Raw genomic sequence first — 14,325 nt, forward strand, 5'->3', positions numbered from 1 at the left:
AAAATTGTAATCTAAGTTATGGCTTAAAACATCATAAAATTAAAATACTAGTGTTGCCCATGGCATCCTGCTGATCCCTTCCTATACTCTGTCATCCCTGAGCTACAGCACCATATCTCCACCCCAATCCTGCCTTCTCCAGACTCCATACCAAAAATCTCCAAGAATTTCCCAAACTAGAGTTGGCAACTCTACTCCTTAGGTACCTTCAGGATCCAGTCTTGCCTTTCCCTCTTCCTGTCAGGTACTCTGCAACCTTTCTTGCAGCTGTTCCCAGGCTCCCCCACTTCATACCTTCTCCAGGGGCCCTAAGGGCAGGGCCAGCCAGATCCCTAGGTAAGCCTAGGTGATTGTGATGGGAAATCAGTCTATGGGCCAAATGGGCTGGTTGGGCTGGAGGTCACCAAACAACAGAACACCAAGTGAGGCCTTTGAACTAGTCTTATTGCAATTGATTGGAGTGTCTGGTCCCTTCAAGGGTAGAGGGAAAGTGACATGGCAAAACCCAGAATGTATATAAAAGAAGACTGCTACATAGTAAATAAAAAAAACCCACAAAGTTGATATTGTGTATGTTTAAGAAGCTCAAAAGAAATATTACAGTTCTAGATTATGTCAGTGGTACATTGTTAGAAGGCAGGGTTTTGAGAACAATAACTCCTAAGAAAGAAACTTCAAGTTCTGCCCCTTCCCTGATAAACCCTTGCTAAGTCTGGCAATCAGGTAAATTCCAGCCTTGGCATTTCAGCCTAGAACAGAGTGTGTGTGACCTGTGCACTGTGCTCTAACGGAGGCCAAACTCCATTTTGTTTACTTACTTTCCCACAATTGCCTAGGGTGGGTTCTGGATTTTGAGGGGTGCCAAAAAGGTAAGAGGAACCTTCTCAACTGTTTTGAAGGGAAGCTTGGCTTTAAGTAGCTTCTAGAACTGCCACATCTGTTGACCCTGGTCTTCTTTAGCTGTCATGGTGGAGCATGGAGGGCTTTGGAAGACTTTACCAATTTGGGTTTTTTTTTTTATCCTGTTCAGTTGGGATGCCCAACAAGTAAAGTATTCATCCTAGATGTATCACTTTTATCTCTATTGAACTGGGGGATGAGGAGACAAAGTTTACTTAGAATGCCAAAAACCTTGGGCCAGCCCATGTCTCATTCAAAAGTAAGTGATCCATTTCCTCCTATCTCTGATGCCAATCACTAACTCCCAAGGTACATTACAAGGAGAATGGCCCTTTACAGATTTGTTACACATGGCTGCAGTTTCACGTGTCATTTGCTAGTAAGTGTTCAGACTGCAGGTCATTTACCTGATATTATGCTGCTAAACTTGTGGGGAGGGGGACTTGGCTTGACCATCTATGCAAGTAACACACTATTGTCTTCAGACATCTCTCAATGATTCTAAGAGATGTGAAGACAAGCAGAATATAACGGGTACAATTTGTTAAGGGCTGTAAGTTGATTGGTAAGGTATGCTCAAGAAATATGTGTTTTAATAGTATGCACCCATTACCAAAGGCATTCAGGCCACATATAGTTACAAGCAAAAATACAAACAACATTGACAGTCAATAAAGCTGCACTAAAAGGCATTCTAGTGACATACTCATGGTATAAAATGTTCAGCTTTTAAATGGCATTTTCTATTATAAACAACGATAAATGAGTATTCAGGTGGTTTCCAGCTTCTCTGGAGTCAAAAATTCTCTTTGCTGTGACCACTACAGCATCATGGCCAAGCTGTTCTGAGTTATCCTCAGTATTTTATAATACCTGCAAACTTCCTCAAACATGTCCATTCAACTTCACAACCAACAGCACCTGGACTCCAATAGCCTCCAAGATTTATATTCTGGTTGCAAAAACATCCACAATGGCTTATAAATTTCCTGAAACGGTTTCCTAATTCACATGGGACTCTGGTTTAGCAAGGTTTTTCATCAGCCTACAACTTGTGAAAGGCCCCTTCAGGACCATTTTACAGCAGAGAGCTCTGCTAGCAAAGGGTTAGAATGACTTCATGGGCTAGGAAGTTACTGTATAGCTCCACCCATCAATAATTATAATGTCCCAGAGGTCTGCACACAAACGAGTTTCCATGTCTTATGTCTCCTGTCTCACTTTACCAGATCAAGAAAAAAAGCACCATAAGAAAGGTAAGGGTTGGAAAGCAGCTGGCTGAATGTGAAGAACCTGTAATCCTGTGACTTTTAACATGGACAAGATATCTCTAAGTGCCCCATCTAATAAACAAGTTGTCAGATCAGTGCAAATGACTGGTTATTATTTTAGAAAAGATATATACTATCTCCCCAGAGACCTGCTCAAGATGGCTGTGATGAACACAGGATGTAGCCATGTAGAGCTCATAATCACAAGCATGGGATAGTTTGATAGGAAAAAGGGCAGAGGACACTGGCCTATGGGGATGGTACAGATGAGGCACTGAGCAGAGGTGAAGGCTCAAAGGAATGGAAAGAGAAAAGGAAATGAGGGGGAGTAGGGGAAAGGAAGATGGGAAAGAGTAACCGGGAAGGAAACATCATACTGGTTTCCCGATTCACCCCTTCTTTATAGGTACATTTCCCTTCACTTTCCCATCATGTATGGGCTTCTTACTAACACAGCAACATGGAGGTGCTGTAGCTGAATAGCAGAATGGATGAAGGGTGCAGATGAGACAAGGCAAAAAACAGTCCATAGAGATGGAGGAATGCAAGAGCTAAGCAACAAATGTGGGTCAAAGCCAGCCAGGAAGTGAAATGATGGCTAGCACACAATAATGTACTCTCTCACAATGTATCTTTCTGGTCACATTTCAGTAGGCATCCCCACCAGGCATTCAGCTAAGCATCAATCTCCAAAAGAGGTAAGGTATTTGTGGCTTCCTCTTCTCTTGGTACATACTGGACTTCTGATTCAATATAAAATTTGGATTAGGACAAGATAGCGATTCTTGCAGGACCACTCACTGGTCACTGTCTGGTAGGAGGGGATGGTGCTATATATACTTCCTGGAAAATACACTCCTATTATGTAAGTCTACACTACAAAGTGGACAGAAAAGAGAGACAGTCTTCTCTGGTGGAATAATAGTCATAGCTGTTAGAGACAGGAAAGACAATAGTTCCTCTCCTCCTGCTTTGCTTAGTCCTGCCTATACCCTGGGTTAGTAGGCTAAAGGGAACTATGGAATTTATTTGAATAAATGTGGGTGACCAGTATACAGGATTTGTTAGTGGTCAGCTTATTAATCACATGGGTAATTTGAGAATGCTTTATCTGTGGCTGCTAACATTTCCAGATATCCAAGGTATCATCTTTAATTTTTCTTTCGTCTCTAGCACCTTTTGTTGCAAAGATATAAGATATAATAAGAGTTGGTTCTTATATGCCGCTTTTCTCTACCCAGAGTCTCAAAGCGGCTTACATTCAGTTTCCCATTCCTCTCCCCACAACAGACAGCCGTGAGGTGAGTGAGGCTGAGAGAGCCCTGATATTACTGCTTGGTCAGAACAGCTTTATCAGTGCTGTGGCAATCCCAAGGTCACCCATCTGGCTGCATGTGAGGGAGCAAGGAATCAAACGCAGCTCACCAGTCTGCACTTCTAACCAGTACACCAAGAGGAAAAGCATATCAATGTAAAAAGGAGGTTAGAGTTTAAAAATGAAAGCTTGTAATTCAGAGGACGTGATACATTGTTACAGCAATATTCATTCGCCAATCAAAAACAAAACACACAATCAAATAACAGAGTGAGACAAACACAGAATGGCTTGTCTAAATTAAAATCATGTAATAGGCTCCAGCTTTAAGCAAGATAAAATAAATTCCACCTGCCAGCTTGATGTAGTGGTTAAGAGCGGCAGCTTCTAATCTAGCAAGCCTCCTCCAAATGCAGCCAGCTTGCCACAGCACGGATAGAGCTGTTCTGACTGAGCAGTGATATCAGGGCTCTCTCAGCCTCACCTACCTCACAGGGTGTCTGTTGTGGAGAGAGGAAAGGGAAGGCTACTGTAAGCCGCTTTGAGACCCTTTGGGTAGAGAAAAGCGACATATAAGAACCAACTCTTCTTCTTACCTGGACTTTTCTTGCTGTAATAATGAGCAAGCCACCTCCAAATCGCCAGGGATTTCCCAACCCAGAGGTGGCAACCCTAGACTGTAGCCTCCAAAACTGTGATGGTGTAGTGGTCAGACTAGGCTCCATGAGACTTGGGTAAATAAATGTGTACCACGTGTACCATGGACGCTTGCTTGGTAACCTTGGGCCAGCCATTCCCTCTCAGCCTACTGCACCCTAACCTACCTCACAAGATTGTTGTGAGGTAGAACAGGGGAAGGGGGGGAAATCATGCTGTTAAGTGCTTCTTCCTGTTGGGAAGAAAGGGAGGGCATAAATATCTAAATATACAAATTATCCTTTTCTCATCACCTCCATAGAATTAAATGGAAAGGCGAGTGAAGGCCGGGTATGATTTGGCGCATTGATAACCCATACATCCAGGTTTTCAAATAATCTCTCTCAGATGTTTTATATATAAATTGAATAGCAATTACTAGTACAATTCCTTGAGAGTAAGCGTGACTGACTTCCATGTAAACATGCCTAAGAATGTGCTATAAGAGAAAGGAAAGTTAGCGAGACCAATGGAGGGCAAGTTCTGTCCTCCTGCACTAGGGTTGTGCAACCCAACACAAAATATGGAAGCAGCCACATTTTCAGGAAAACCTTCCACAAATCTAACATTACATTCATTCCTGCCAAAGAGAATCATGACTTCCTTCGCATCTCCTAAAAGGAAGACTGGAGAAGTTATAAATATAGGGTATGATACTGCACACAATTATGCGGTCTCCATGCCTCTGAGGTTTCAGTGGGTTTTAAGATGGAATAGAGTTTTTTTTTTAACAAAAAATCAAAATATACTTCCATAGGAAAGAAAACTGATTAGCATACATCACATTATTGGCATGAACTATCAGCTGCTCCCACACCTACAGCTATATATCATATAAAGGTGTGGTGAAATTAGATATTAAGAGGCAAATAGTCACATGCATGCTTTCTTTAAGGATACATATATGTTGAATTCCGCTTCTTCTTGCTACCAAATATTTTCTCAAGCTGATAACATTTAATTATCACTGAAGTTTTCCAGATAAAACTAGCTAGTCTAGAAATCTGGAAAGTGAGCTTACAGTGACAATATGTCCAAAGTAAAATGTAAAATGGAGGAGGAGTGAATCAAGTACACTCTTGAGAGAAAGGGAGAGAGAACAAAAAAAAAAGTTGTCTTTTGGGAACAACTATGCTGTCGGACCCTGGCTTCTTTGCTATCTGTGTTGGCTATTTAGAAAACTGCAAAGAACTATGCAGATTTGTTAACAGATTAACAAGGTACATGCACCAGCTTTCCTTTGCCTAACTTGTTAAATATTAAAAATGTATCTAGCCAAGGTTTATACATGAAGAGCAAAGATAGCCTAGTTCAAATATCTTTAACTTTGCACCCATATTTTCTTTCCTAAGTCTATTTATTCAGTAGTGATTTAGCCAAACTACCTCTAAAATCAGATAAACCCAACAAAGGGGGGGGGAGCTTGCATTAAGCAGAGCTTGCAGTCTTTGGAACTAAAACAACCCTGTTCCTTTCCCTCCCCTAGAGGCAAAATTTTCCCTTAATTTTTCTATCCCTTCTGTGACTGAGCTGCCCTAGTAATGTGTTATCTTCTTTGCTGAAGCACTCTGGTTGTCCCACCCTATCACCGTAGATATTTTTAGCTGTTGACTCAGCCCTGGAACCTGAAAGAAGAATCAGGAGCCTGCTTTAACTTAAGCAACTTAAATTGCTCATGAAGTGTTTTGAAATTAAAGAACAACAAATTATTTTATTTAGCACATAGTAGAAAGGTCAGTGTTAAGTCTGTGAATTTGAAGGAAGTGAGGACTCTGGGAGTTCAATCAGCTCTTTATTAAGACCTTGGCATGGTTCAAGATAAGCGAAGACTGAACCAAGAAAACCCCTGAAAACCCCAATATATATACGCAAGACAGAAAATGGATCTTCTCACCAGTGCACACTACAGGTCATTTTCAGGTCTGAACTGATTGGATCTGGCAAATGGGATCTAGGTGCACATTGGTCAATTTCATGCCTGTTTGGATACTGCCATACTCCTCAAGCTCAGTCCTCAGCAGATCCACAACCACAACAGTCAGGTATAATCAGAGGTTGAAATTACTGAGGTAAAACCAGTGCAAACACAGACTTTAAATATTCAGCCTTTCACAATGACTTAAATATCTACATTGAGAGACATTTGTTTTAGCACTTCCCCCCCTTTCCCCCAAAACACTCAGTCCACTTCCTTCGAGTAACCTCTGACTCAGCGGTTCTTAACCTTTTTGGGGCCACGACCCCAACTTTGGTGGTGGTGCAGACAGACAACAACTGAGATGGCCACCAGGTGCCACCCGCCAGAAGGGGTGACTTCGATGCAAGCTGGGCAGTTTCCCCAGAGGGGAGCAGCAAAGAAAGGAGACACCGCCGCAGCTTGCGCAGGTTGCATGGTCTCTCTCGCCCCCTTCTGCTGCCTGCAGACCTCCAGGCAGTCTGGGAGGGCGAGGCCTGCCCCAGTGGGCGGGTGGGGGACAGCCATCGCAAGCCGCCTCGCCAGCTGTTCTTGGCTGCACAGCCAGACAATTTGGGCTCCTCCTCACTGCCTGCCCGCTCGACTGCCCACTGTCGGTTGGCTTCCACACAGGGCTTCGTGGGGAGGTGGGGAACAGCAGGCGTGTCAGGCAAGCTCCCCCAGGCACACACGCAGGCACACTGCTTGCTGCCTGCCACTGCTGCTGTCCCCACGATGGCCACCAACCTGGCGACCCCACAGAAGGGGCCAGTGGACCCTACTTGGGGTCCCGATCCACAGGTTGAGAACCACTGCTCTAACTCATTTGGTCCCCAGAAGGCTGGTACAATCTTTCCAGTACCCAAACCTCTGCTCTTGAAACACCAGTCCTCAGCCTGAATTTTTAACTCTTAATGTATCTAAAGGCAGTTTCTAACCACACCACATCAGTGATCTCTGCACTCTTCAGAACTAACTGCCTCTTTAACTGGGTAGGAAATTTGATTTGCACACTATAAAATCTATCCCCTTTCCTTAGTCAACATGGGAGTCTCTGCCTGCTTCCCAGATTTCCTTGCCAATTCTCTCCCTGTTCCCTGTATTTAACCACTCTCAGCTAAGGCTGAAATCAGACTGTCAGTACACAACTCAGTCAAGACAGAAATCAGACTCACTGTATCCTATGCATGCAGCTCTCAAGTCTCTCTGATCACTGATGCTAACCAATCAGATGTCTTTGAGCAGCCTGTCATTCGTGGCTCTCTCTTTCTGTGAATAATTAACCCTTCATGGACCCTCAGCTGTTTGTATAGCAATTTTTAGCTTCTAAAGTGCAGTCCATCACAGGAACAATTACTTCAGAGATATGGAAGAACATTCCAACACCCCAGGTATATTTTTTTAAGTACTATAATAAGCCTTAAGGAGATGGAACTGTGTACGGATGCTGACTCAGGAGGATTAGATAGCACTATCAAAATGTTAAACTGTGTAGGCTTCAGAATCACATATGTAAGTAGCAAGTTTATTTAAATAATTGCATATGAGTAGCATGAATAAGTGTGTGTGCATAAATATGTTGGGGTGGGGGGGTGAACACAGAATCACACATACAAAAAAGTATACTGACAATAAATAAAAGGTTTTTTAAATGTCCCACTTTTCACAACCCAAAGGAGTTCCAAAGCAACTTACAAACACCTTTCCCTTCCTCTCCCCACAGCAGACACCCTGTTAGGTAAATGGGGCTGAGAGAACTCTAACAGAACAGTTCTATAAGAACATCTCTAAGAGAACTTAACCCAAGGTCACCCAGCTGGCTGCATATGGAGGAGTGGGGAATCAAACCCAATTCTCCAGATTAGAGTCCAATATTCTTACCCACTCTCCACACTGGAGAGGGCTCAGCCTTTGATGTTCAGAAACTTCTGAGTTACAAGGTCTATAACCCAAATAAATGAATAGGACCCAAAATAAACTAACAATATATGTATTAGTACGTGCAGTTTTACAAAAGTCTGTTATCCGTATCTAGAGTTAACCACCACATGCGGGGTCGGGTGGTGGGTGAAAGGCAGGAAAAGGCTTTAAGTGCAGTTGATTATGAAATAATGTGTAGACCTTTCTAGATGATCAAATTTCTCTCAAAAGAAGTCATATGAACACCTGAAACTACTATATGCCCCTTTAACTTAATTAGCATTTCAGTGGCAAACAGTCAGTGAAGGAGTTTGCAGTTAGAATTCTTCACCCTGAAGAAAAAGCACAAGTAGCATTAACTTATGGCTATTGCAATGGATTAATTTAGGGGGTTATGGAATAATCTTGATTGGAGTATCCCATTAATTAGTTCAATTGAACCAAGCTCCAAGTTAAAATATCCTATGACGTAATACTAATAAATTGAAACCAAGGAAAGGACGTGCAGTAATGGGTTTAAACTACAAGTACAACGATATAGGCTAGATATCAGGGGTGGGGGGGAAATTTCACAGTCAGAGTAGTTCAGCAGTGGAATAGGCTGCCTAAGGAGGTGGTGAGCTCCCCCTCACTGGCAGTCTTCAAGCAAAGGTTGGATGCACACTTTTCTTGGATGCTTTAGGATACTTAGGGCTGATCCTGCGTTGAGCAGAGGGTTGGACTAGATGGCCTGTGTGGCCCCTTCCAACTCTATGATTCAAAGTTATCTATAGATGCAGTTCTTATAAATGCAAAAATTAAAGTTTAAAAAAATAACAGGAAGTTAGTGGAGTAGTGCCTAAATCAATATTGACAATGCATTCAAGCTTGAGAATATTTAAGACAAGGGAAGCGCTGTGTGAGAAGTTCAAGACTCATCCCTGTGGAGATTTCTGCTGCATGATTTACAATCACCCATAAAACCAGCATTAAGTTGATCAGCATGTGTATTGGAGGGCTCCACTAGCTAGCAGTTAGTTGGCTGTTTTCCTGCCCTGGATTAGCTTGGGACTCCTCCTTCGGAAGAGAGTCTCTCCAGAGAGGACATCTGTTAGGCCCGAATTGCATCCAGATGCTGGGGAACATGCAAATGAAGAAATGAGTGAAATCCAGCATCCCGAGAGCAAGGATTTAGTAATAAGACTGGGCTGCTTGCTTGTGTCTTGGGACTGACTGTAGGGGTTTGTTGATTGCTGTCTGGAAAAACTGCTTCTGCTACTGCCTGTGGAAACAGACTCCAATCTGTTGTAGGAATATTCACCTCTATAAGCTGAGTGAAGAAGTATGTGTGTCTAACTTAGAAGAACTTGACTCCTGGCTATCAGCAAGCATACAGTTTCTTACAGGAATACTTGCTTGGTAGGCAGCTTAATTGTATAAGGTCTCAATCTATTATTTTATGTTGAAAAAGGGCCTGGTTTTCTTACACATAAACTCCACAATGGTTGATTTAAAAATGGCAGCACCTTAATTATTGAATTTACAGAGAAACTCTTTAGTACTATTGGTCTGAGGAGGGGGATCTGGCTGGAAAGCATATTTTCACTCTGGAATAATTCTTTAAATTAGCAAATTGGGGGGGGGGTGCTCTGTGTGTGTTGGGAATCAAAATAAGGAAGCAGAACAGGAGAGGGCCTCTGCTGACAGTGCAGACCCTTGTGGAAAATGTCAGTGGGTCAAAACACATGGGCTGCCTCCATGCTGTCAGGGAATGTTGGCAGCAGTGAGTCATGTGCAAGCAGAGAATAAAGGGAAACAAGGGCCTGCCCTCCTTCAGTCTGAGGCCTAAAAGGGGGAGGGGAGAAATGGTCACAGAGCTCAATTCTTCCTTTCCCCAAATGCAAGGCCTATTCCCCCTGCCCCCAAAGGCTCCTTCAAGCTGCACGAGGGATTGATTACCCTCTCACAGTTTAAAGGTCTGCAAGAGAGACCCGGAAAACAGCTTCAAAGGACGCTTTATCTGAGACCAGTTTTCCCCTTGCTCCTTTTACCCATGGATCATTTTCACAAATCCCCATTACTTAAATACATTTTGAAAACTGCACAAAGCAAGTTTGCTGGGTTCTTGTCAATATCTAATGCTAAATCACAGTTCAGACTCTGCAATTAAGATCACCTAAGCTGCAGTATAAAGCATATGAAATTTAATTGCAAATATTATTGTTCCAAGCCTAATATAAGAATAGGGCTGCTGTGGACTTCCGTGTAGTACAACTATGATTAGAATACTGACTCAGGATGTGAATTGAGATGCAGTTAAGTTCTATGCACATTGACTCTGAATTTGGTCTCATGCAGCCAATGGGATTTACTTCCAGGTACATGTGGAGGGGATTGCAGGTCAGCTTCAAATCTCTGCTCAGTCAGAAAGCCTGACAGGTGTTTGGGGCATTATCACTTCTCTATCTAGCCTAGCAATGGATTGTAAAGATGGCACTATTGACAGAAATCATTAGTCGTAATCAAATAACATTTTTGCCAAACTGTTCCCAAAGGGCAAAAGGAAATTATTTAGATTTGTGACTGTGTGATTTATATGTATAATGATGAAATGTAACTTGCCTTTTAATCCTATTTAAATAAGGGGAATGTAGGTGAAATTCAAATTGACTTTGCCACAATGAACATTGCTTCACAAGAGGCTTACAGTTTAATTTTTCAAAGAATCTGCCCATTCCTATAATTGTCAAAGGAAAACCGATGCATCATCTGTGTTAATACAATATTGCCCTCTACTGGATGGAATGAGTACTAATATCTCAAGTTCAGCAACAACTTTGTGGAGCTAGATTTTAACCCAGTAGCACTTTAGAATCCAACAAGATTTTGAGAGTCAAAGATCCTTTTGTCAGACATGAGCTGGTATGAAGCTTTCTTATATCCCAGTCAGAACCTGTGAAGGGTGTTGCCAAAAGGGAATTCAGGTTGCAAGGATAAAATGTGTGTAGTAATTAGCTAAATTAGAGCAGAGGGGAAATGCTTGGGGGCAGAAAATCCTATGTCCCGGTTCACCCTGGCTGGTCATAAGATTCTTATCTCAATAAGGATGCTCATTTTCATTCAATATTAGCACAAAGCAATACAGATTCCATGTCCATCCTGCATTGGTGTAACCAGTAAAATTACAAAGAGGCAAATTGGCTCCTTTTTTGAAAACAGGATAGAAAGCATTAATAAATATACCTAACGCAACCAGATATGAGTCAATAGACAATGTTTTGACTTTGAGCCACATGACTATGAAAGTCATAATTTCACCTGCTGCCTAGAAGAATAAATGTGCTATGGTACTTATTTATTCATTTACGTCCTACCTTAATCAGCTTGCACGGTTCCCTTCTTGTCCACTTTATCCACAAAAAGTCATCCAGTAAGCCTCTGCCACAGAGTGGGGCTTCAAACCTGGTTATGCCAGATCCTAGACTGATACTCAGACCACTACACCACAATGTTGGCTTTTGAGCACGCTGAATCCTGGAGTTAGAGCCTGCAAAAAACTTCTACTAGCGAGACAGTGAGATTTGTGGGCATTCCCACTCATGCTATTACAAGACTAGGGATGCCAGTTCCCAGGTAGGACCTGAGGATCCCCTGGAATTATAGCTCTTCCATTCTCCTGGAGAAAATGGCTGCTTTGGATAACAAACTCTATATCATTATACTCCACTGATGTCCCTCCCTACTTCAAATCCCACCCACTCCTGGCTCCACCCCCAAATTCTCCAGGTATTTCCCAGCCCATAGCTGACAGCCTTATCCAGGACAGTCCCATCATCCAGGAACTAAGGTGAGGGAAAGGAGGAAGTTCCATTTCACTGAACGAAATCCCTTCCATCAGTAGAGACTGACATCAGGAGCCATTGTAGATATACTATAGGATATAATTTTGAATTGGACTCTCTCTGTATCATTGTCTCTCTCTCATGCAAACACACACACACAAAACACCCTTTCTGTTGCTTTCAGCCTTTAATACAAATACATTGGCCTTATGGATGTGTATTCGAGAAAGACAGTTTTAACTGAAGAAAGCTTCTGCTGGAATAAATCTTACTGACTTCTAAAGTGCCATAAGACTTTGTTTGATGACATGGAGACTACAGCAGGCTTGCCCATACAAGAAACATTAAAACAAATTTGTGTTTTATCAAGTAAAGGGATTTCTAATGCTTTATGAAACAAACCAACATTATTCATTCAGGTGGGAAGCTGTGCTGGTCTGAAGCAACAGAATACAATTTGAGTCCAGTAGCACCTTTGAGACCAATAAAGTAGACACAAAAGATTATATACCCAGAATAAAACTTTGCTGGTCTTAAAGATATGCTTCAACAGGAAATGATGCCTACCAGATGCTTATTCATATGAGCATTGGAGGCTCATGATTACTAGCTATCAAACAACCCACCTGTTATAGGAGGCTTGTAGGAAATAGTTTTCACAGATGGAATATAACCGGTCAAGACAGAGAATTGCAAGTTTTGAAATTAGGTACACAGGAACCTTGACTGTCCTGTGATTTGCTTTTGGTGTAGTGGTTAGAAGTGTGGACTTCTAATCTGGCATGCCGGTTCGATTCTGCACTCCCCCACATGCAGCCTGCTGGGTGACCTTGGGCTCGCCACGGCACTGATAAAACTGTTCTGACCGAGCAGTGATATCAGAGCTCTCTCAGCCTCACCCACCTCACAGGGTGTCTGTTGTGGGGAGAGGAAAGGGAAGGCGACTGTAAGCCCCTTTGAGCCTCCTTCGGGTAGAGAAAAGCGGCTTTTAAGAACCAACTCTTCTTCTTTTGAGGAAGCTGATTAAAAATGGTTCATCTATGTGCCTTCTTATTCATCTATGCTTAATTTGTAAATTTAAAAAAACGATTACAAAATGCGAGAAGTATCCCTTATGAGAAGGAAATTAACCCTTTCAAAGAGGGGTCTCCAATGTAGTGCTCAGTGCTAATGAGGTGCCGGATTCCTTTTCTAGTACCCACCAAGTATTTTTACTATGTGGGTGGGGCCAGGCAGTCTTTTGCCTAACAATGCTTCTAGAATCATAGAATAATAGAGTTGGAAGGGCCTCTTGGGTCATCTAGTCCAACCCCCTGCACTATGCAGGCCACTCACAACCCTATCGCTCATCCACTGTAATCTGCCACCCCCTTGAATCTTCACAGAATCAGCCTCTCTGTCAGATGGCTATCCAGCTTCTGTTTAAAAATTTCCAAAGATGGAGAACCCACCACCTCCCGAGGAAGCCTGTTCCACTGAGAAACTGCTCTAACTGCCAGGAACTTCTTCTGGATGTTTAAACAGAATTTTTTTGAATTAATTTCCTCCCATTGGTTCTGTTCCGTTCCTCCGGGGCAAGTGAGAATTGGCTACTGGAGATTTAACAGTGTTGCTTTGGCTGTACCTACCACCTCCTGTGGCAGACATTTTGTAGCTATACCCACAGTTCCATGTCAGAATTCCAAATGCATCTGCAGGCTCAGAAAGGTTGGGGATCCCTGCTGTAGGGGGTGCTCCCAAAACCAGCTATTGCAAGGGAGTGTATGTGGGACCAAATTCTCTTTGATGACACCTCTCTTCCACTGTGGGCAAAAGGAAACCCAATCATATTACAAGGGGGTAAAGAACTACTTAACAGCTGTGACTTAGCCACAGCTAAGCTTCCAAGTGCAAGCTTCCAAGTCCTAGGAAGGCGCTAAGGTGCAAATTGCCTACCAGGGATGCCAAATCCCCAGGTGGGACTTGGGAATCCTCTGAATCAGACAGAGGTCAGTTCCACTGTTGAAAACGGCTGCTTTGGAGGGTAGACATGGCACCGCACTCCACTCCCCACCCCAAATCTAGTCCACTCTCGGCTCCACCGCCAAATTCTCCAGGTATTTCCCAACCCGGTCTCCGGGCCCCACCACAAGCTCTCTGCCTCGCCGAACACCAGAAACACCTTTCTCCCCTTTTTAACATCCAGGTTGATAGAGTCGTCCGGGAAACTTGAACGCTTTTGTGTGTGATTTTGCTGGGCGGTAACCAAAAGTATTACTCGGCCTTTTGTTTCGGATTTAGCAAGAGAGCTACCTGGAACGCCGTGTCCTGTCCCGATGACGCTTCTGATTTGTGCTACCCGCTCGAGTCTGATTTCTTCTGATTTCTATGAGCGGCCCAACCACCAGTCTCAGACTGATCTGACCTTCCGCCAATCGAAACTCTTTGCCCAACTTAGCGCCCGCCTCC

At 43.0% G+C, this 14,325-nt stretch overlaps 1 long non-coding RNA gene across 1 annotated transcript in view; it reads right to left on the reverse strand.

The window, feature by feature from the left end:
• LOC143830319 (uncharacterized) overlaps window positions 1-14,301 on the reverse strand; it is a 31,324-nt gene extending 17,023 nt beyond the window's left edge. The window contains exons 1-2 of the long non-coding RNA XR_013228426.1: window positions 14,170-14,301; window positions 13,506-13,679 (exon numbers count right to left, since the gene is read on the reverse strand). This is a non-coding gene — a long non-coding RNA (uncharacterized LOC143830319). The remainder of the gene's footprint in view (window positions 1-13,505; window positions 13,680-14,169) is intronic.
• Between the last annotated feature and the right edge of the window lie 24 nt (window positions 14,302-14,325).

Source organism: Paroedura picta, chromosome 2, assembly GCF_049243985.1.
Source record: "Paroedura picta isolate Pp20150507F chromosome 2, Ppicta_v3.0, whole genome shotgun sequence".
NCBI classification, from domain to species: domain Eukaryota; kingdom Metazoa; phylum Chordata; class Lepidosauria; order Squamata; family Gekkonidae; genus Paroedura; species Paroedura picta.